The sequence below is a fragment of the Protopterus annectens genome, chromosome 2.part2, assembly GCF_019279795.1.
Source record: "Protopterus annectens isolate FY-2018-M chromosome 2.part2, PAN1.0, whole genome shotgun sequence".
In the NCBI taxonomy this organism is placed as follows: domain Eukaryota; kingdom Metazoa; phylum Chordata; order Ceratodontiformes; family Protopteridae; genus Protopterus; species Protopterus annectens.
Window position 1 is genome coordinate 642390607 of NC_056730.1, and position 22640 is coordinate 642413246.

The following is a 22640-nucleotide window of genomic DNA, read 5'->3' on the forward strand; positions in this document are numbered from 1 at the left end:
CCAAATGTCATGGTTTTTATCTTACTATTTACTATAATTTTTTTCTTTTCAGCATGCCACTATAGTTTTCAAACATTTTGTAATACAATGCTCTTCCTGGTCTGTTAGAATTTTATCAAAATTTGAATCTTCACAGTAAAATTCTATAGACAACTATATTACCTATTTTCAAATCTAATATTCAGACAGTAATATGACCCTAATACGGATCGCTCTGCTTTTCCTTGGGTATACGTCTTGCAAATATCTTGTACCCCTGTGAAACTGCATTATGTCACTTAATTTTTCATTTGCAATAATTATTTACTTCTAAAAGATTTGTTTGCATATTATGCAAATGCATATGTATGCATATTATGCATGATATTCCTTTTTGGTACGCATTTAAATCTCTTTACACCTATATACTCTGTGGGTTAAGTCTCTACATTCCAATATTATGGATCCCAATTAGTATGGCCTGCCTGACATGAGTAGCATGTGGAGAATTACTACTACACAATTGCTATCACCAGGTGCTTTTGCAGTTTATGCTTTTACTGTCATTGGGCATTGTCTGCACTCTGTATGTAACAGCATGGCTATGTAATGCTGTGTTTATGCCTACAACATTCATATTGATGTCAGTAGTGTGCAACATCCATAGTTCTGCGTGCCTATTGAGTCCTGAGGGGGGTTATAAGTACATTTGTTACCATGACTGTTTAGCACTATTACTTGTGCCTACCCCACTGATGGCTAGGTAGTGTCTTCTGTCCAGTTAATAACCTTCATTTTCTATTTTGCAGTGCATTCTCTACTGAATGCTATAGTGCCTGGTCTATCTATCTCTGAATCACAAAGGCAGTGTTATTCATGGTCCATTGTTCACTTGTATATGATTTATGCAACATTAGTTTTTTTTCTAAATGACTACAAATTCTGTCTGCATCAATTCCAGTATATAGTCTGGAAATTGTTGGAAAGCAAGTTACTGGCCTACATTTTTTAGGATGATTTCCAAGATTACTCTTAAGCAGGAGTAGCAGTTTTCCTGTTGTTAACCAGATTTGTGTTGGTTTGAGGTTTATTTTACCCTACCTAAAGATATATGCTTAATCTTGCAGTCAGTCAAGGGCATTCATCATATTATAAGGGTCTTGTTAGATGACACCCTTGATTAATTGCAGAATTAAGCATAAAGTGAGATGCGTAGAAAAACACTTTAATATATATGACACTGTACAGTTCCAAAGCAAAAAAAATAATATACAACAAAGTAAAAACAAACTTAGTCACATTTCTGGTTTCAGGTGTTTTATCCACACAATCAACACAAAGCAGACTGCAAATGCACATTACCAGAGTAGCTATGACCTGAACTAAAAATGAGAAATCACAACAAACACTGATTAACAGTGCCAGCTGAGACAATCAGGTGGAAAGTTACAAAGCATGCAGAGCAAGAAAGGACTGAATGAACAGAATGCTTTTAAAGGGACTTTAAGTGCAAAAATCTGCTGAGTCTGGTTTTGTTGAGAAATTAGAAAGCCAACCAAAAACAGAGACAACTGTTAAGCATGCTAAGAATTGCACAGCAGTAAAACATTCTGAAAGGTCAACAAAGTTTATGTAAACAAAGTCACCCAGCTATTTAAGATTCAACAATAGATCTGTTAGTCAGATTATATTCTGATCACTGCTATACAGAGGCAATGAAGAAAACCTAATGGAGATACATTATGAAAACTATGATTTCTGTAGAGCAAAGAAAACCAAAAGAGAAAGAGATACATCACAAATTCTCAGTAAACACATTAAAGAGCTGTATAAAAAGGATTTATTGAGGGGACTGTGGAAGTATTATTTATTTATTTATTTATTTATTTAACATTTGTTTACAGAGGAGGTCCGACTGGGCTATTACCCCATTTTCAGTGGTGGCCCAGGGAGAAAAGCTCCAAGTACAAGTTAGCAATACAATATTATTTGTCAAATTACATAAGTACATCATCTAGAAGTTACAGAATAGATATGTGGAGTATTACAAGTGGCCACTGGCCATGGAGACCCATGGTGAAAAGTGTGAACAGCAATATGACTAGCATAGATTATTTAACAAAGCAACTTGTACCTTACAGAATATGCAGAGTTCAATGAAAACACAGTACAACTTAAAACAGAAAATTTAAAAATGCACTTACTACAGCAAAACCTGTTAACTAATAAGTTATAAATTAATGAGATCAGCAGAAGACTGTAACCAGGAAAAAATATTACATTGTACTTTACTGAAGGAGTGCCTACGGGTAACAGAAGATGAATGAAATATTTGTAAACTGGTTACGTAAACTGTTCCTAACAGCTTTTTTCAAACACCAACTGGGTAAACAAGCACATGTAATAGTTACAAAAATACTGGATGAGATATCTACAACTACATTACAAATGTACAAAAACACTAGATGAGACATGTACAACTATATTACAAATGTACAAGATAAACAATTAAATAACATCTCAGGTTACATTTTAACATTTAGAGTGGTACAGATCAGTGGTCTCCAACCTTTTTTGCACCAAGGACTGGTATCAATGTAAGACAATTTTCCATGGACCGGCCATCTCTTGGTGCACATAATAAAGTAGATATTTATTTATTTGATATTTGTTTAACAAGGAGGCCAGACCCGAGGAGAAAAGCTCCAAAGTACAATAAAAAGGCAGTTGGCAATAATTACCAAAGAAAAAGTGTACATTCTGCTTAACAGCATAACATTGATCTACTATGGTTGAGAGGTTCATACCTCTCAACTGTACAGACTTTCGCAGAATGTCCAGATTTTTCTCTCTGAGTTTCGGTCTGATCCTCATAACTTTTGTGATTTTCTGGCAAATCACTGGGATGATCTGAGGACTGACGTCATTAAGTAATGATAGACATTTGTATTTCAGACCTCATATCCTTCAGAAAAATGCATAAGACAAATTCTGTTATTCTAGCAACTTTCTATGGTTATAAGAGCAATATTTAAAAATCTGTCCCTATTTGTCCCCCCATTCTGTTAGGCTTTGTCCAGATTTTTTGCACTACTAAGAGGTTGAGAGGTGTGTGTGTGTGTGTGTGTGTGTGTGTGTGTGTGTGTGTGTGTGTGTGTGAGAGATAGAAAGAGAGGGGAAGAGAGAGAGTGAGAGTGATCGCTGGAGGCAGCAGCAATGAGGTTTGTGTACCATTCATCCACACACACACACACACACACACACACACACACACACACACAAAGTCTCTTTTGCATTCATGCACGCATTCACACATACACATCGCTCTCACTCTTTTCTGATCTCTCACACATAGTTACTCCTTCATTCATACCTGCATTCACTCACACATCACTCTTACTCTCTCCCGATCAAACACGCACTCAGTCACATCCTCATTCATACCTGCATTCATTCACGCATTGCTCTCACTCTCCCAATCTCTCACACACACACACACACAGTCCACCTTCTCATTCATACCTGCATTCATTCACACATCGCTCTGTCTGTCACACCCACATGCCACACACCCACTTACACATTCATTCATACATCACTCTCACTCTCCCAATCTCACACATGCACACACACAGTCACGTCCTCATTCATATCTGCATTCATTCACACATCGCTCTCACTCTTACGATCACACACACACACACACACACACACACACACACACACACACACACACACACACACACACACAGATTATTTTGCTTTCATGCACCCATTTATTCACACACGCAGACACATAAACACACTCATACAGGCATTCATTTACCTGACGGCCTGGTACCAAGTGCTCCACGGTCTGGTACCCATCCTCGGTCCGGTGGTTGGGCACCGCTGGTATAGATCCAACATTCAGCAGCACACTGTAAGCTATTACAAAATATTATAAGGCCATTAAGATAGTTATTATCAACCATTACTTTTTCAACACTCTCTGGGATCCACAGAATTTGTCTTCACTCATGCTAATCGTCAGTTGATGCAATACAGAGAGAAACTCCAATTCAGAGACATGATACTGTGCACTGTAAAGGCTAACTGGAAAAGGCAGTGTGTTAAGAGTCACAATACAGTCTCTGACTACTTGGCAGTGAAAGCAGATGTAGCACAGGGGTCAGTACTGGGACCTGTTTTATTTAAGTTGATCTTTTCCACTTTGCCAAAAAAAAAAGAGCAAATTCTGGGTACACAGATATGCAGATGATCGCAAAATAGGATTTATTTTGAAAAAAATTCTGATATTGAGGAACTTAATCTGTACTGCCAGCTGTTAAGTGGGCATTTGAAACTGGATTTACATTTAGCTTAGACACGTGCAAAGTTATGTATTTTTCAAAAAACATACTTTGACCTGTTTATTTAATGGCACCACAGCTTGGTGATGTTAAAGAGTATAAAGATAAAAGCTATTAAACAACTGGGATATTTGTTAAGGAATTTAACAAGGGAAGAAAATAAATTGGTTATAGTTTATACCTTTCCTGTATGCACTAAAGGCCATTTAAGGATGTTAGAAGGTGTACAAAGACAATTTACTAAAATAATTACAAACCTTAGGTCTAATGAGTATGGAATTTACATGTAAAACCTTAAAATTGTTCTCTTATTGTTATAGGCATATTCAAGGTAAGCTGATATTTGCATATTAGATTTTCCATGATCTGGTGTTACAAATAATATGCAATATTGAGATCAAACAATGTTAAAAAATCCAAAGGCATAACAAAATGAATCTTGTGATTGAGATAGGGAATCTTAAGGACAGGTCTCAGTAGATAACTATTAAAGTCAGTAAGCTCTGAAACAATATACCTGTAATTGTGAGACAGTCTAATAGTCTTGAAAATTTTAAAAGTAATTTAGATTTTTGGGCTGGTGAAAAAGTATATGAACCTTACTTGAAGAATAAGTGTTCTTTGATGGTTGTCTTGCCTAAACATTGCATTTGAACTTATGAACTTCTATAACCATAATGAGAAAGACCTCATTAGCACCTCATTACCACATGTCTCTGAATCAAACAATGCACTGTCAGACCTGATCACTTTACTGTTCTTTCTAGCAATCCATGCATTGCATTAGCAAAGGTACCTACACATGCGTGGGGGCACGCACACACACACACACACACACACACACACACACACACACACACACACACACACACACACACACACACACTCATATACATTCATTCTGCCTCATTCATAACCCCATAGACATGCACACACATGTTCACATATATACACACACTGGCACACCTCCATTGCTCCACTATACTTATCTGCAACACCAGTGCTCACATAGGAGTGAACAGAAGACCACTATTATTTGCCTGCATTCTCTTTTTCCTTGTAGAGTAAAATTTTACTCAACAGAATAATTCAGCAGAGTAATTTGGGACCTTTAATCATTTTAGGGCTGTACATGACAAATCAGCATAACACACTCTCCCAGTCAGCCATATTAATATGCAGTTTCACTTGCAAGACTGTTGTCTGCACTAGACCCTGCACGGGGAAAGCCACATTGGTAGAGGAGTCTAAGAATCAGAAAGGTATAATGTAATGCAGAAATCACCTGAGATAAGGTTTCTGCACTGCATTACACATTTCTGAGTCAAACTGACTGGCATTTGTAGGAGTTTTTTCACGTACTTTTAAAACTTTTGTGTAACATGAACAAATTCTGTTCATTAATAATGCTCATAGGTAAGCTGAGCTATATAGTAGGAACAATCTGTCTGCAGATTAAATGTTAAGAAATTCAAGAAAGAATCTCAACTGATAAAAATGACAAGAACTTCATGCATATATTATTAAAATGTATTGAGATAGCAAAACCAAGATAATGTACCCTTCTTTAAGAAACTTTATGAAAGTTCAAGTAAATTCTGAAAATCTTTTTACTTTAAATGTAACACCGATTTTAAATGTAGTTTATATACAACTGCTTTAAAAAAGTGGATTACACCTCATATATATCATTCAGAAAATACGTGCCAAGAAAAGGCACTAAAATGAGTTCAACTTACATAAAGGTCATACAGCAATAAATTTTTGCTAGACAACATTTCTTGTAAGTACTGTAAATGGACTGACCCCCCCCCCCCCGCAAAAAAAAATAATCATAGATTATAGATAACCCTATGAAGTAAGTTAAAAAAATAATGGCCTAAATCTTGTACTTCAGTTTGTACTGTCATAGCCACATACCTCAACAGCAATTGCTACAGGATACACTAGAATTATGTGTATGTGATCTTAATAAAAAATAAAGTTACTAAAATTTTTATTAGTAAACCAGCCATATAAAAAAGCTGTGATGGAGTGAAAAAAAAGTGAAAAATGTACTGTAGCACTTAGCTTAAGCTATGAAGTACCAAGATGTACACTTTGATGTACACAAAGTATGACAGAACATTTCAATAATATTCTAAGATTGCTGGAAAAATATCAAGCGAGTGGGTATCTGCTCACAGAATACTTCTACTTTGCTCTGGGAAAGGGGAAATTTTTATTTCAACCATGAAACACAGTATTCCAATTATATGTCAGGGGATTGTTAGTGCAGAAGTTTAAGTATAATTGGGGGAAATTGTATTTTATACTAAGTCTAAAATTGCTATAGCTCTGAGAATTCCCTTTTCTTCAAGGAATAGCAATCTTCAAATTAGTATACATAAGCAGTGGGGGTATGGAGGTGCAGCCTCCCACAACGGGAAGCGTAGGATGTCCTGCTCCCTACAAAAACCACACACAAACAAATGTTTGAAGTTCACTGTTCTTTCTAGGGAATCAATCTTATTTCTTTTTAGTTTTGTGACTCACATTGTAGAGTCTCAAACATCCACTAGGACACCTGGAATATGCACACCCACTTAGAGAGAAAAAGTACAGTTGTGTACACTTACCATACATGTAGATGTTCGAGTGTATTCACTGTTGCAGTCCTTACAAAATGGGTTATCCGGCTCCCAGTAGCCCACAGTCGGCCAGAATACCAAAGTCCTTGGTATATGAGGTCGGCTACCTTAGTTTTAGGCCTGACGTCAGGATGTCAGGTACAAAGGAAGGCAGCCGACACCATTTCCTCAGTTTTTCTTGCCTTAACTGTCAGGAGCCCCCCAAAAAAGGTTACACCAGGAAAAGAAAAATTCAGTCTGTGCCCTAGGAAAAAAGGGGGGAATGGAAGGAGGGGGGGACCAGGACTACAACAGTGAATACACTCAAACATCTACATTTATGGTAAGTGCACACAACTGTACTATGTTCGTGTTTCACTGCTGCAGTCCTTACAAAATGGGTTGATTCCCAAAGCCCAGGAAAAAAAAAACAAAAGGGAGGAGGAACACCCACTGCTCAAGGGTTGGAAAGGATGTCCTGCAACACTGCAATGGCAACCAGCCCTGGACTTAGAAAACAAGGGAAAATTGTAATGTTTAGTGAAAGTGTGGACAGAAGCCCATGTAGCTGCTTCCAGTATGTCCCTAGTAGGTACACCTCTTAAAAAAGCTGCTGAGGTAGAGGCTGCCCTAGTAGAATGGGTCCTAATACTCTGAGGAGGAACCTTGCCATGCTGTAAGTAACAAAAGTGAATACAATCAGCAATCCACTTAGAAATGGTCTGTTTAGAAATAGCTTTGCCCTGAGCTCCAGAAGCAAAACTGACCAACAACTGATCCAACTTTCGAAAAGGTTTAGTCCTGTTCAGATAAAATCTAAGCTGTCTATGCACATCCAAGGAATGCAGTAACCTCTCCCCTTTATTCTGAGGATTAGAAAAGAAGATAGGCAGGTGAATAGACTGGTTAAGAGTCAGGCTAGAAATCACCTTAGGCATAAAGGAGGGATTGGTTCAAAGAGAAACCTGATCCACATGGAAGATGATAAAAGGCTCTACTGCCATTAAAGCCTGCAGCTCAGAAACTCTTCTACTTGAAGGAGAGAAACTTCAGGTCTGCTGAGGCAGCTGGTTCAAAAGGAGGCACAGTAAGTTTCTCAAGTACAAACCTGAGATCTCAAGCAGGAGTAGGTGCCCTTCTGGAAGCCTTTAAATTGCTAGCTCCCCTGAGGAACTGTTTCATCAAAGGATGAGAGAAAATGAGATGCTCAAAGGAACAATGAGCAGAAATAGCTGAAGCATGGAGTTTGATAGAATAAAAGGAAAGTCCACCATTAAACAAGCCTGCCAGATAGTCAAGAATAAGAGGAAGAGTAGGCTGAGAAGGGTCTTCCCCTCTACTCTGCATCCAACTGGAGAATCTTTTCCACTTATCTGCGTAAGATTTCCTAGTGCTAGGCCTCTTGGCTTCAACACCAGAAGTCTAAATCTCAAGATGCAGGCTCTCGATGCACTCCTCAGTATGGAGAACATCGACGTCTGTGCAGTAACTGAAACCTGGTGGTGGGCAGGCTCCTGAGCCCCCAGCCTACCAGGCTATCACCATGAGTCACAAGTGGTGTAGGGCAGATAGCCTAGTACTAAACTATGACACTATGAAACTATGAAGGACCTCAACCACCTGCTGGGAAAGGTTTAAATTATGAGCCTAGCTGCCAAATGTAGAGCCTGAAGATGAGGATGCAGAATCCCCCCCCCCCCCTCCTGAACCACGAGATCTGATATCAGGGGAAGATTCCAAGGCTGAGACTGGGAAAGACTGCGAAGTAGTGGATACCAATGTTGTCTGGGCCAGTCTGGGGCTATGATGATGGCCCTTGGTTTTTCGTCCCTTATCTTTAACAGCACTCTGGCAAGAAGAGGGAGAGGAGGGAATGCATAGATAAAGAGCTGTGTCCAGGGGAAGGACAGAGCATCCACTTTCCAAGCTTTGTTGTGATGATCCCTGGTGCAAAAGGTTGGAAGAAGATGGTTGGCTGGAGATGAGAAGAGATCCACCTGGGGAGTGTGCCAGTGCTGACTGATGCAATACAAGATGGTCTTGTTTAGTTACCACTCGTGAGGATCCAGGACCAGCCTGCTCAACCGGTCTGCCAAAGTGTTGAGCCTTCCTGGTAGAAACTGAGCTATCAGATGAATGCCCATGGAAGCTGCTATGGACCATAGTATCATGTTTTCTCTGCACAGGGGGTAAGAGTGCGTCCCTCCCTGCTTGTTGATATACCACATGATTATAGTGCTGTTTGTCCTGACCAGAAGAGTACCAGGAGAGAGAGGATGTTTGAAAGCCATCAAGGCCTGCTGGACTGCCATCAATTCCTTCAGATTTATGTGCAAATGAACCTGTTGAGAGTTCCAGGTCCCCTGAATGCATCTGCCCTCTAGATGTGCTCCCCAAGCATAGTCCGAGGCATCTGTGGTGAGAGTCCAGCTAGCAGGAGGTGGACAGAAAGGCAGGCCTTTGTTCTGTGCACAGGCCGTTGCCCACCAAAGGAACTCCGTCTGCAGGCAGGGAATCAGAGGAAGTATCAAGTCTAAATCCTGAGTGTGTTAACACCAAAGGTTTTTGAGGTACCATTGTATTTTCCTCATATGCAGTCTGGCATATGGAATCATCAAAATACATGAAGCCATGAAACCCAGGGCTTGCAGGAATTGCCTTGCAGACAGCTGGGTCATGCTCGCCAAATTTCTGAAGTAATCTGAAAGATCCATTTGTTTCTCTTGAGGGAGGAATACCATCTGGTCAGCTGTGTTCAGGCTCACTCCCAGGAATACAATCTCCCTGGTGGGTACCAATTTTGACTTCTTTTCATTGATGGTGTAGCCCAAAGAGGTGAGAAGGTTCTTTACAAAGTCCAAATCTTTTAGAAGTTGCTCTGGGGAGTTTGCCTGAATAAGACAACAGTCCAAGTAAGGGTAAATTTGAATGTTTCTTTGCCTGCAAAAAGCAATGACTGGAGCCAGGCATTTGGTAAAAACTCTGGGAGCAGTAGATAAGCCAAAGGGCAGTGCAGAAAATTGGAAGTGTCTGTTCCCCACCCTGAAGCGAAGGAACTGCCTGCAGCTTTCCCTTATTGGGATGTGCAGATAAGCTTCTTTGAGATCCAAAGTCACCAGCCAGGAATCCTTGGCTAGCATTGGCAGCAACTACTGAAGAGGGAATCACCAGAAAAGTGTTTAGAATGGACAAATCCAGAATAGGGTGCCAGGTGCCCCCTTTTTTGGGAACCAGGAAAAGTCTTGAGTAGAAACCCTGGCCTATCTGTAGTGCAGGAACTGTCTCTATTGCTCCCAGGTTTAGCAAAAAAGAAACTTGTTTTTCTGTTTCTGCCATTTGATTTGAGGGGATATCTGGGTATCCTTGGTGGACAGGGAAGGTGTGAAAGGAGAACTTGTAGCCTCGGGATACTATTTTGAGCACCCATTTGTCGTCTGTGATGGTGAACCAGACATCTGCAAAAATGACTAACCTTCCCCCCAAAGGAAACCCTGGGCCCACAGAGGCAGGCAGGGGAAGGCCGGAGACATTGGGAATGCTTGCTTTGGAAGTTTGCTTAGAACTCCCTGATTCTGAAGAGGAAGCCTGCTTAGCCTTTTGAGGGGTGGAAGTCAGTCCCCTAGAAGTCCTGTAAACCCTAGGACTAGTGCGACTCTGTTTACTAGGATCAGGAAAAGTCCAATTCTTAGAAGGGTAATGTCTACTAAAACAAGGAGGCTGAACTTGCAGAAAGTCCTTAACAGTTTGCATAGATTTGGTCTTATCCTCCAACTTTTTCAACACCTCTTCTGCTTTGCTACCAAAAAGATTGTCCTTGTGCAAAGGCACATCCAGTAATTTAGATTTGACAGGTTCAGAAAGGGGCTGTTCCCTGAGCCAAGCATGTCTTCTAATGACATAACCAGTGGTTCCTGCCCTGCAAGAAGCCTCCAAAGTGTCAAAACCACAATGTAGAGAATATTTAGTAACAAGAGTGACATAATTCAATAAATCTTGCATGTCCTTACTCTCCATCAGGGAAGGAACACCAGCAATTTTAGTCTTAATAGCCTCCAAAGTATGCTGCTGATACTTAAACATATGAAAAAGACAATTAACATACCTAATAGCCAGGGTAGAAGAAATATAAACCTTTTTATCCCATCTATCCAGGGCCCTAGATTCCATGTCAGGAGGAACAGGATTTTTATAAACCATGGCTTTAACACCCTTAGGACCCTAAGAAATAATCTCTGGATCAGCAGTAGGATTCTTGAAAAGGAACTTATGAGAATCAGGAACTCTATAATACCTGTCAGGCTTTCTGGGAGCAGGAGGAACAGAATTAAAAGTCAAAGAATTCTCCATGAAAACATCATCAACAACTTCCAAAACTGGAGGGATAGCCAAAAGCTTATGCTATGGCAAATCCAAGAATTCCCTAATCCATTTCTTAGACTGAGGGTAGTCCTGACTTTCCCATTTGAAATGCTCCCTAAGAGTATTCAGAGTATCTCCAAAAGAAAAATCTTCTGGAGGGGAGGCAGAAGGGATGGAGTCTTCTGCATCAGAATCCTCAAAACCAGAAAAAAGTTGAGAGTTTCCCTCTTCATCAGCAGAGTTGCTGGAAACCTCAGAGTCTGAGGCAGACAAAACTTCTGGGGACAATTCCCTAATCCTCTTAGAAGGAGGTGGCTGAGAGCCCTTGATAAGGGTCAAGAGATCACTAGCCATTTTAACCATCTGGGCCTGAGGCATTTGAGAGGAGGCCGGTGCTTGCTTTGGAGTAGATTTTCTGCTGGACGGCCTGGTAGAAAGCCGGAGGGACTTGGGAGGCCTAGCCACCACAGAAGTCTGAATCAAGGTCATCGGTCTGGATCTGGTCTCCAGGCAGAGAAAAGAGGCCTCAGAAGCTGGCACCTGCTTAGCGGTTCTGGATCCATCAGAGGCAGCAACTGGCAGAGGGTCAGAGGACGACATGGAAGCTTGCGGTATGGAGGACTCAGAAAAGGTCTCTGCAGATGCCTGCTGCTGAACATCCATGGACTGGAGGGACAAAGAAAGTGCCTCACTGACCACCGCTGGGCCAACAACCAACTTAACAGGGACGTCGACGGCTAATTTGACCCTAAGTCTGCCGCAGTCCTTATCCTTGTACTTCTTAGGAACATCTGAAGTCGGGAGACCAGAAGACGCCACACCGACGAGCTTAGGCCAAACTCCGAAATGCTTGAACAAGATCCTAGCACTACGGCGTATAATACGCAGGTTGAAAGAAGCACAGAGAACACAATTAGGGACGTCGTGCTCATGGCCCAAACAAGTAATACAATAGGAGTGAAAATCATGGTGCAGAATCTGTTTTCCGCAGGCAAGACAGTTATAAACTTTCTCTGACATTCGTTAAAGCAAGAAAAAAGGGTCCCCAATGGGGTACTTATCTGAGGATGTCTTCAACTAAGCAGTCAGAATACAAAAAGAAGGTACTCGGCCGACCAACACTCGTGCAAAATGCTTCTGCTTCAGGCTCCACGGCAAGAAAGACTGAGGAAATGGTGACGGTTGCCTTTCTTTGTACCTGACGTCCTGACATCAGGTCTAAACCAAAGGTAGCCGAAGTCTTATACCAAGGACTTTGGTATTCTGGCTGACTGTGGGCTACCGGGAGCTGGATAACCCATTTTGCAAGGACTGCAACAGTGAAACATGATGAACATCTGTGTGTAACACTCACAATCTACAAAAGATACTAAAGAAGATATTTCAGGTTTATAGTGAACTAATCAAGAGGGGAACGTCATTACCAAGTGCTTCATTCATACTGCAATATGCAAAATAGTTAATTTGGGATACTGTTCAATGTTATAAAGAAAACATAATTTATAAAATTAAAATTGAACCTTTGCTCATCCTTAGCTTTGCTGCTTACATTAAAATATGCTGTGTCCCATTGGAGTGTAATAAAAAGTTTTTCGATGTTGTAGACCCAAAATCTGTAACACCATTTCCAAGTTATTAAGAAACTCATCAACCATAAGTAAACTCACATCTGAACTACAGTGTAGAGGCTTTTCAGCTATAACATAATTCACAGTTTTATTTTCACTAAAGGTCTACAAGTACTATTACTGCTGCTACCACTGCCATGGCTTATACTACTGCTAACATTACTACTACTACTACTATTACTGCTTCTGATACTACTACTACCACCACCACTACTACCACTGCTCTGCTGCTATTGCTACTAGCACTACTTCTGTTACTACTACTGCTGCTGCTACCACTACTACTACTAATGCAACTGCTAGGACTACTACTACTACCACTACTATTTCTATTACGACTACTGCTACTAATGCTGCTACCACTACTACTACTGCTATTACTTCTACCACTACTACCGCTACTAATACTATTACTACTGCTACTACCACTACTACTACTGTTACTCCTACTACTAGTTTTACTGCTACTGCTAATATTACTGCTACTATTACTACTGCTACTACTACCATTATGACTACTGCTACTACTACTACTTCTACACACACATACATACACATGCATGCATACACACACACACACACACACACACACACACACACACACACACACACACATTTTTGCCCCTTGTTGTATAAGCAGCAACATATTATGCTAAACAACTGTACATTACATATTTAAATAAAAATCAAACCAAAAACACCAATGCACTGCTTACGGATTAAGTCGCAACACCAGGTACCTTTGATAAATCTAAACATAAAAAAATGAGAAGCAACAACATGGCAGAAGAGATCAAATGTTTTATTATTTACTTACATCTGAAGACGCGTACTGGTTCTAAGTGAAAGCGCTTACATTCTCATAATAAAACGTTTGATCTCATCTGCCTTGTTGCTTCTCGGCTTTTTACATTTGGATTTATATTTAAATAAAAAACAACACAGTAAGATTATGCAAATTAGAATGTGAGTCCCTCAAATATCTACATGCATTTTCTTAATGAGATTGAAAATTCAGTCCATTAGCTTCGTATTATAACTTTTCTTTTATGTGCTCATACTTTAGCTTCATAAGATTGTTATAAGATTTATAAACTACCTGAATGATTTTCATTATAACTAGATCAAGACTCATGGCTAAAAAAAGTGTAGTCTACCAATGGGTTCTTCTTTGGTGTATTGGTGTACTGAATCAATAAAGCCCACAGTACAGAACAGGAAACAATACTTCAAATAACTAAATAAGCAAATAAAACAGAAATTAGTGGCAGACTATTGTTGTGAGATGTTCAGGCATTTTTTTTCCATTTTTGTGCTAAGCTGTTTTTTTTTTTGTTTTTCAAGCTTCATACCTTTGGTATTGCAAAGTACAGTGACATATGTAGAGGAGTAAGGCCTGGATGAAAAACCAGACAAAAAGGAAGAAGTAAGTAATATATAACATGAAAATGATATGCAGTAATATGAAGAACACGATGGCTATTTATTTACAGGCATAGGTGTGTAAGTTTATTTTTTCTAGGTCATTTTGGATCCTTCTACCTGCTGACCATTGAACTGTCACCACTGGCCATTCACTCCCCTATCCACAAGGGGAGAGCAATCTTGTCTCAGCTGTCACACAGACAGCCATTGGGTTGTTTTCATTATGGCTTTAACCTTACTCCTGGTGGCTGATGTGAAAACTAACATCATCAGATATCCTATGCCCTCAATATGCAGGTTTCCACACTCATGCCCCATGAGGGCTATCATCACCAGCTTGGAACTGCCAAGCCCATGGTCCTATTAACATTGGTTTCATCCATGCACAGGATCAAATGAAACAACCGGGGTAACCAAATCCCTTCTCTTCGGATTGGTGAACCAGCATACACTACTCGCTTCCATCTTTTACTACCTGTGCCCAAGTCACTAATCAAGCTTGGGTTGTCTGGGTCTATGCTATACAGTGAGTGAAGCTATGTAATAGATTTATTAAGCACAAGTCTATAGATGTGTTTATAGATTTATTAAGCACAAGTCTATAGATGTGTTTATCATACAGCTTATAAAAGGGTATCAGATGTAACATCTTTACAAAACAAACATGGGAATGGAGAGGTCTGTTACGCCACTGTAGAATAAATATAAATATGGAAATTAATATAGGTAAATATAGGGGAACACATGACAGGAAAGGTGTGGAAAGTTAAGAATGCAAGATGCTTAACAGTAAAAATGAAGACTGAAATTAAAAATATTGGAGAATTGTAGGAGTTTATGCTTTACCCAATGTGAAGAAGAGAAATAATTTATCTAAGAAAACTAAACCAAGCAGTTTATGGAAGAAAACAGAATCATTTGCTTACGTAAGAAACTATATTGTATAGGGTTATGATTTTAACTGAGAAAGCTTGAGAAAATATGCAGATACAAAAAAAAGTGACATATAACAAGGTAGGTCTTTATTATATATGGTACAAAAGAAAAACAGTTTACATGTAATATAGGTTAAACAGTGTGCATATAGTGTTACAGTGTTTGAGAAAGTTACAGAAAGAAAAAGGTTGTTTAGTTAATGGTCTTTTGGTGGCAGTAGGATATACATTACTTAATCTAAGGAAATGCCAGTAAAACCAATATAAAGTTCACATTGCTGAAAAAAGGCAAAAGCAGAAAAGCATTTCACTGAAATATAAATTCATCAGAATAAATAACACAGCCAAAAACAAAAATTATCCACAGTAATTCTTGCTTGAGGCAATGCCTAACACTTCAACCCAAAAAGAACAGAATACTCACATAACTCTACCCCTAAACTACTCAGACCTAACATTAAACTTTAACCTAACAAAAACACAAATCTTAAATCTACCCCCTAAAGGTAGCCCAGCACAAACGTTATCACCAGTCCCAACCCAGTCCTTAAATCTACCCCAAAGTAACTGACCTCATTTGACTAACTAGTATCCCACTCCAGGTGACTGGACAGCTGATACTGCAATGCAGCATTAGCGGGGTTCTACACTCCTGGGTATGTCATCCTTTGGATAAGATGTTAAACTGAAGTTCCATCTGCTCGAGCTCAGGTGGAGGTAAAAGATTCCATAACACCTATCAAAAAGAGAAGGGGAAGTTTCCTGATGCCTGGCCAAATTTCCCCTAGCAGTATAAATACAACCTCTGATCTCTGCTGAAAAGAGGCCACTATCCTAGTGGGACAGATCTGGTCGACCAACAATAAATAAATAAAAACAAATAAATGCATCTGAATGTGTTATTCTCACAATTCAAGTCTGACCAAAACAGTTCCAAAACTACTTTTAATTAAAATATCAAACACCTAACCTACTTCCAGCAAAGATACGGATACATAACAGTCAGGAAAATAAAAAAGAAAGAGACACATGGAGAATTAATGCTTAAGTATTTATACAGTGAGATAAAGAAAGCTGTAATAAATTCTGTAATTAATAGAAAACAATCTTTTGGTTATACTGCGGTGGTGCAGCGGTAGCGTTGTTGCCTCACAGCAAGAGGTTCTCCCGTTCGATTCTCGGTTGGAGTGCGGGGAGTGCCTTCTGTGTGGAGTCTGCATGTCCTCCCTGCGGTTGGGTGGGCATTCAAAAGACATGCGTAAATGGGCATGCCTTCGTTGAAGGTTGAACGTCGAGCTGGCACCTCAGCGTTCGTGAAAATCTACTGCCAATCATTAGCGGACCGGAGTTCCGCTGTGGTGACCCCTAACCGGGAAAAGCCGAAAGACAACAACAATCTTTTGGTTATACTAAAGTAAATGTGAATGAAGAATGGATTTGTATAAAAAATATGTGATTTTGGGAATATAAAGAAAGAATACAGAAGATAAAGATTAAATACATGGCTTTACAGGGTGTGATAGAAAGGAAACGGAAAGGATGGCTGATTGATAAAAGAAAATGAAGTGGCTATAGAGCAGAAAATAGAAATAATGGTTTCATAGGTATATACTAAGCTAACAATTACCAAGGCCTTCATAAGTCTGCCGTGCAATCAAATCCAGTTGTATCTTTATGTATCATGGGCGTTTACTAGGAGGTGGTATGTTAGTTAGGAAGTTTCTAGAGTTTATGTGGGGAGTGATATGTTAGTTTGAGAATTACTGTCTGCCTCTATCACAGACATGTGGGGCAGCCCCAGGGTGATTGTCCATTTTCCCATCCATTGGTCAAGATTATGCTTAAATAGGGATAGGGATGGATTTTGCTTTTCATGGATGGGAAGACTATTCCGGAGCATGGGAATCCTCTGAGGCACATATCTAGCTCACCAACATGTCTTATTTATGTCATAAGAAAAATTTAAATACTTGGATCTTGTGGTTCTGATGCTGTTCATTTTATAAATGTAAGACTGAAATGGCTAACTTTACCCAGTAAATCCGAAATGGCTAAACTTTACCCAGTAAATCCGAAATGGCTAACTTTACCCAGTAAATCCGAAATCCTTTTTTCATGTTTATATATTTTGTAAATATGAAAAATGTCCATCAGAGTTAGATGCAAGGATGCCTCTCAGTAACCTATAAGAGACAGAGTAGGCTTTAAGGTGATTTGTGCAGGATAATGTATTTACACCATGGAGTCTCCTGGTAAGGAATCGTTGTGGGTATTCCACTGTTGCATATGTCTTGTCAGTTACATGACAAAGTGGGCATTATACTAAATGATGGGTCTGATAATAGCAGAATGAAGTGGCATTATGACTTCCTTGGACCTAGATGCGCCATGTCCTTACTTATAAGTTGGGTGACAGAGAATGATTTTCTTACTACCTCAGCCACATGTTTGTCAAAGGCCAGATTACTGTCTACATATGTTAACAGGTCCCTGACTACCGGGTCAGCCCTTAGGGGTGCCTTATCGATGGAGTAATTAGCCTGGCTAGCAGTTTTCCCAAAAGACTCTATAATGCATTTCTTGGAATTGAATTTTAGACATTGGTGTTGGCACCAGTCATTTGTCTGTGTTAGAATGACGGAAATCTATGATAACTCCATATTTGCAGTCATCAGCAAACTTGGTCAGTCAAAGGTCCTTGACATTAGCCTTTACCTCTGAGAAGTATATGCCAAATGGGACCAGTCTTAGCACAGAGCCCTGAGGTATCCCACTGGTGAGCAGTCTCTTAGTGGTGATGGTATCACCAATCCTGACTTCCTGGGTCCTGTCTGTGAGTCATCTGGCAATCCACAGAGTTATGTAGGGGTTTATGCCCAGTTTGATGAGTTTGTCAACTATACTTCAATGGGGTATTGTACTGAACACCTTAGCCAGGTTCAGGTAGGCAGAATGCACCATTTTCCCTTCATCCATCGTCTAGGTGACCTTCTTAAAGAAGTCCACCAGGTTTATTAGGCATGACCTTAACTTGACAAAGCCATACTGGGAGTCCAGTGTCTGAAGGTTGCCTATGTCTTTATTGATCACTTCCATGATAATTCATTGGAAAAGACAAATTACTGGTAAGCAAAAGTTGTGTGGTGTTAAGGGAAAAGTTCTGAAAAAAAGTTTAAAAAGTTGAAGTGAAGGGTTATTTGATGTATCCCAAACAAGATTTTAATAAAACAAGCCATAGGTTACTATGAACAAATAAAGGAAAAAAGTGAGGCAAAGTGAACAGGGACTTATATTCAACAACTACAGAGTGAAAGTTAAAAAAATGTATGCGTCAAATGATGTTGGTCAAGCAAGGATGTCCTATCAGTCAACTGTTAAACATTTTGCTTGTGTTATTTTTAATCTGTCAAGGACTCAACAGGTTCCATACTCACTTTAGCGGAGAAGATTATAAAGATGTTGGTTCTCTTCCAAGCCAGGTGACAGGATTCATTTTTCTATTATGGACCCTGCAGTGCAGCATTAGCTGGTGCTGAACTCCTTAGTGTGTTGTCCTTCAGATGAGACATTAAACCAAGGTCCCATGTGCCTCAGTTCATGATAGTGAGCCTTAGGGGGATGTAAAAGATCCAATGGTATTTACTGAGAAAGCAGGGGTTCTTTATTATAAAAGTATAAACAATAATTAATACTCAATAAAAAGCACTCCATCATATAAAATTGAAATAATAATAATAAAAATTAATAATAATAATAATTCATCTACTCCACTCCATCACGCATAACCAAAATTTTAGTCTAAGTGGAACTTCTGTCAAACAACGTCTTATAGATTCATGAGTTCATAGAATGTTACTAGGTTAGAGCTCTTACAAGCCTAGCCATATTTATCCCAAGTTGCCCCTACTGGTGGTTAGGTGAGTGAAGTTCACAGGGTTAAGGGTCTATGTTACCAACTTCCTCTGTCCAGGAATTACATGGGTGCCACTCCAAGAGTGAATTTGCAGTCATTCATCCACTGATCTAGGTTGCATTTGAAGAGGATCAGAGAAGGGTTCTGTTTCACTGGGAGATGTATCTATCTCTGCAGCATGACCTGTTCATGTCAGTGGCTAGGTTAAGATCCCTGGACTGAGTAACCCTCGTGCAGTTTGATTTACAAATGTGTAGCATTTCCATCAGGGCCATGTCAGAGACTGACCTGTAAGCCAAGCACGGGTCACCCCTTAGAAAACTGTAGGAGACAGAATAACAATGACAGGGCTTTCAGTCTTTCCACCTAAGACTTATTTTGTGCATCCTGTAATTTTCTGGTGAGAAACCTTTGGGGTCTCTTCAATTGTTGCAGGTGTCTGATGAGATACATGCAAAAGGGAGCATTATACTCAATTACTAGTCTGATGAGGGCCGAGTATAATGGAATTATAACATCCTTAGATTTAGAAGTGATCCAGGGCCTTAGTGACTTTCTTGAAGAAATCATCCATGTTTAACTGGCATTATCTACCTTTAATGAATCTGAACTGGGTTGGGTCAAGAGTTTGGATATTACCTATGCCCTTGTTAATAAGGTCTCCTAACCCCTCCAGCTAAGATTGCTATAGCTCGCTCTCACCTACTTTCTACACTGCTATACACTTCTCCCCTTCTCTCCAATCTAAACAAGACTGTACTCAACATACTATCAACCTGTTATAATCACACTGCCAGATTTGCCACTGGCTTGCCTTTTAGAACACACCACTGTATCGACCTCAAACAGCTTGGGTGGCTTGAACTACCCAATCTAATCCAATACAACCTTCTGATTATGGCCAATAAAATTCTCTATAACCCAGATCATACACCAGCTCTTAGAAACATAATCACCCCCATAACAATCCAAGATTGCTTCGATCCTCAAATAAACTAGTAATTCAAACTATCAAAATTAACAATGCAGCTAGTGATGCCCTATTCGCAAACTCTGCAGGTAGAGTCTGGAACTTACTTCTAGCTGACATCACTATGCTCTCATCCATTGGCCAGTTTAAAACCAAACTTAAACAACATCTGGCACTAAACTAGCTTTGCCACTGTAATAAGCCTGGCTAACTCTAATTAAGAATGTTGAATAAACTAGTAATCTAGTTACTGTCTATTTTTCCCCTGGCTGTAAACAGGGGTAACTTTTAACCTGTGAACTTGTCTATTCATGATTGTATATGTATACTTTGTAAATATGTCTTTATTGTTTCTATTCTGTCTGTTTACCTGGAGATTTTATTTTGTAATGATTTTTATTGTATCTGTTTACCTTGGAGCTTTTCTCCCTGAGCCTCTGCTGAAAATGGACATGTATCCAGTCGGACTATCCCGGTCAACAAATGTAAAATAAAATAAAATAAAATAAAATAAATCTGTTCAAAGGAGAAGGATGATTTGCATAATTCATTGAAGCATTGAATATAAATTTTGTAGAGCAGTGTTTTTGTATTGTCTGATGAAGTGACCTGGGCCACGAAAGCACTCACCTCGTAGTTGACTGTTATTTTATTAAACTATTTTATGTTTTGTACAGCCATGGTTTGGAGCCTCCTTTACCTGCTTTTTAATTTGGATTTATTGCTGGAGGAACTGTTTGCTAGCATCATTTGCCTTTTGACTGTTGGAATACTTAGTAGGAAGTAATTTGTCTTTGAAAAATTCTTAAGCATTTTTGAGCTTGGTAGAGTGTCTGGTCTTATAATTACATCGAATGAGAATGATTTATGGTCTAATCTTAGCAGGGAGGACATCACACAGTGGGGGGGGGGGTGCAATGCTCTCCAATTACTGAGTACAATGTCCAGGATATTTGAGCCTCTTATGGTTGTGCTGACTAGCTGTTCCACAGAATCTGCATTGATAAAGTCCAAGAACATTTCAGCCAGTATGTTTGTAGTCATGTATAGTTCTCATTCGATGATAGGATAATTAAAATCACCCATGTGTAAGGTGATGGGCTGTATGGCAAGTGACTCCAGTAATGGTGTGCAGTCTGCTTTTCCTATTTCATGGTGGGGGACATACAGCTAGCTATGATGTGATTGGGAGCTTTGCCTATAGTTAATTGAACATGGAGTAGCTCAAAAGAGTACACTGCTTGACCAACCCAGATGTGTACTTATCCTTAATGAAGGTGGATACACCTCCTCCTTTGGTTCTTTCATGCTCAGTTTGTGGTTTGAACCTATGGAAAGCATTGTAGCCCTGCATGGCTGAGTGCTTTCAGCGCCTTTCAACCATATCTTAGTGACTGCACAGACGTCAGCATCTTCCAAAGTAAGGAGTGCTTCCAGGGAGTAACATTAAACAGCAGTACCTTGAGTTTATCTAGAGAGGATTTTGTTATGTTGGGAGGTTGATTATTTTGACACTGCCTAAAAAAGACACAACAGGGGTGGCTAATGCCTTTGTGAGTATAAGAAAGCCAAGAGGAGACAGGTGCAGACCATCTCTGGCAAAAGTAGTCTGGCTAGTCAATCATGTCTTCCCTGGCTGACAGATAGTGGATCCCATTGAACTGACACGAAAAGCTAAGCCATTTGATAAAGTCAATCCTTTTTTGTTTGTATTGTGGCATCATCCTTGGAGAAGGTAGAATGCTGATTATGACTAGGCTTATATCTGTCTGTGGCACAAAATCTGACAGCTCAGTCATGTCTCTCTTCATATAGTCTAGTGAGGTACGTCTCAAGTCATTCACCCCCACATGGGCTATGACGGAACCGTACTAGTACTTGTGATTGAGTGACTTAAGTGCTTGAGTGACTTGACAGATCCTGGCACTGACTGGCAGATAACTGTAACTCGCTCCTTATCCAACCTGGTGAGGGGAACACCTGCCTGTCTCACAATGGAGCCACCTATGACCAATACATTAGGTTTTGTGGTGTAACACCTTACAGGCTTATTTGTTGAGACACTGGTGTGTGTATTATGTGTTGTGGTTGTTTTTTGCATTCTTATGTGTGTAAGTGGTTTTCATTTAGGAGGCCTCTGATCTCTTAGTAAGCTACTAGTGAGTACATCTGTATACGTGAGTTTATGTGTCATGTCCTTATTTAGTGTGGGAAGTGCGTGCATGTGCTGACAACTTGTTTGGCATTCGATATGTCCTTATGTGAGAATCTTGCCTCCAATTTGATAGTATAACTGCATCTCTCACAATCTCTCACATAAAGTATTTGATTGTTTCAGGTGTAAGTAGTTGTCAGTATACATGAGACAATTGCTACATTGTCTCAGGATGTCCATGTCTGTCAAGTTACCCAGAGAGATGATGAGAAACTGCCTGTGCATGACAAAAGGCTCTTACTACATGTTTTACTA

At 39.7% G+C, this 22640-nt stretch overlaps 1 protein-coding gene across 5 annotated transcripts in view; it reads right to left on the reverse strand.

The window, feature by feature from the left end:
- DYSF (dysferlin) overlaps window positions 1-22640 on the reverse strand; it is a 3914743-nt gene that overhangs the window by 3166561 nt on the left and 725542 nt on the right. The window lies entirely within an intron of this gene.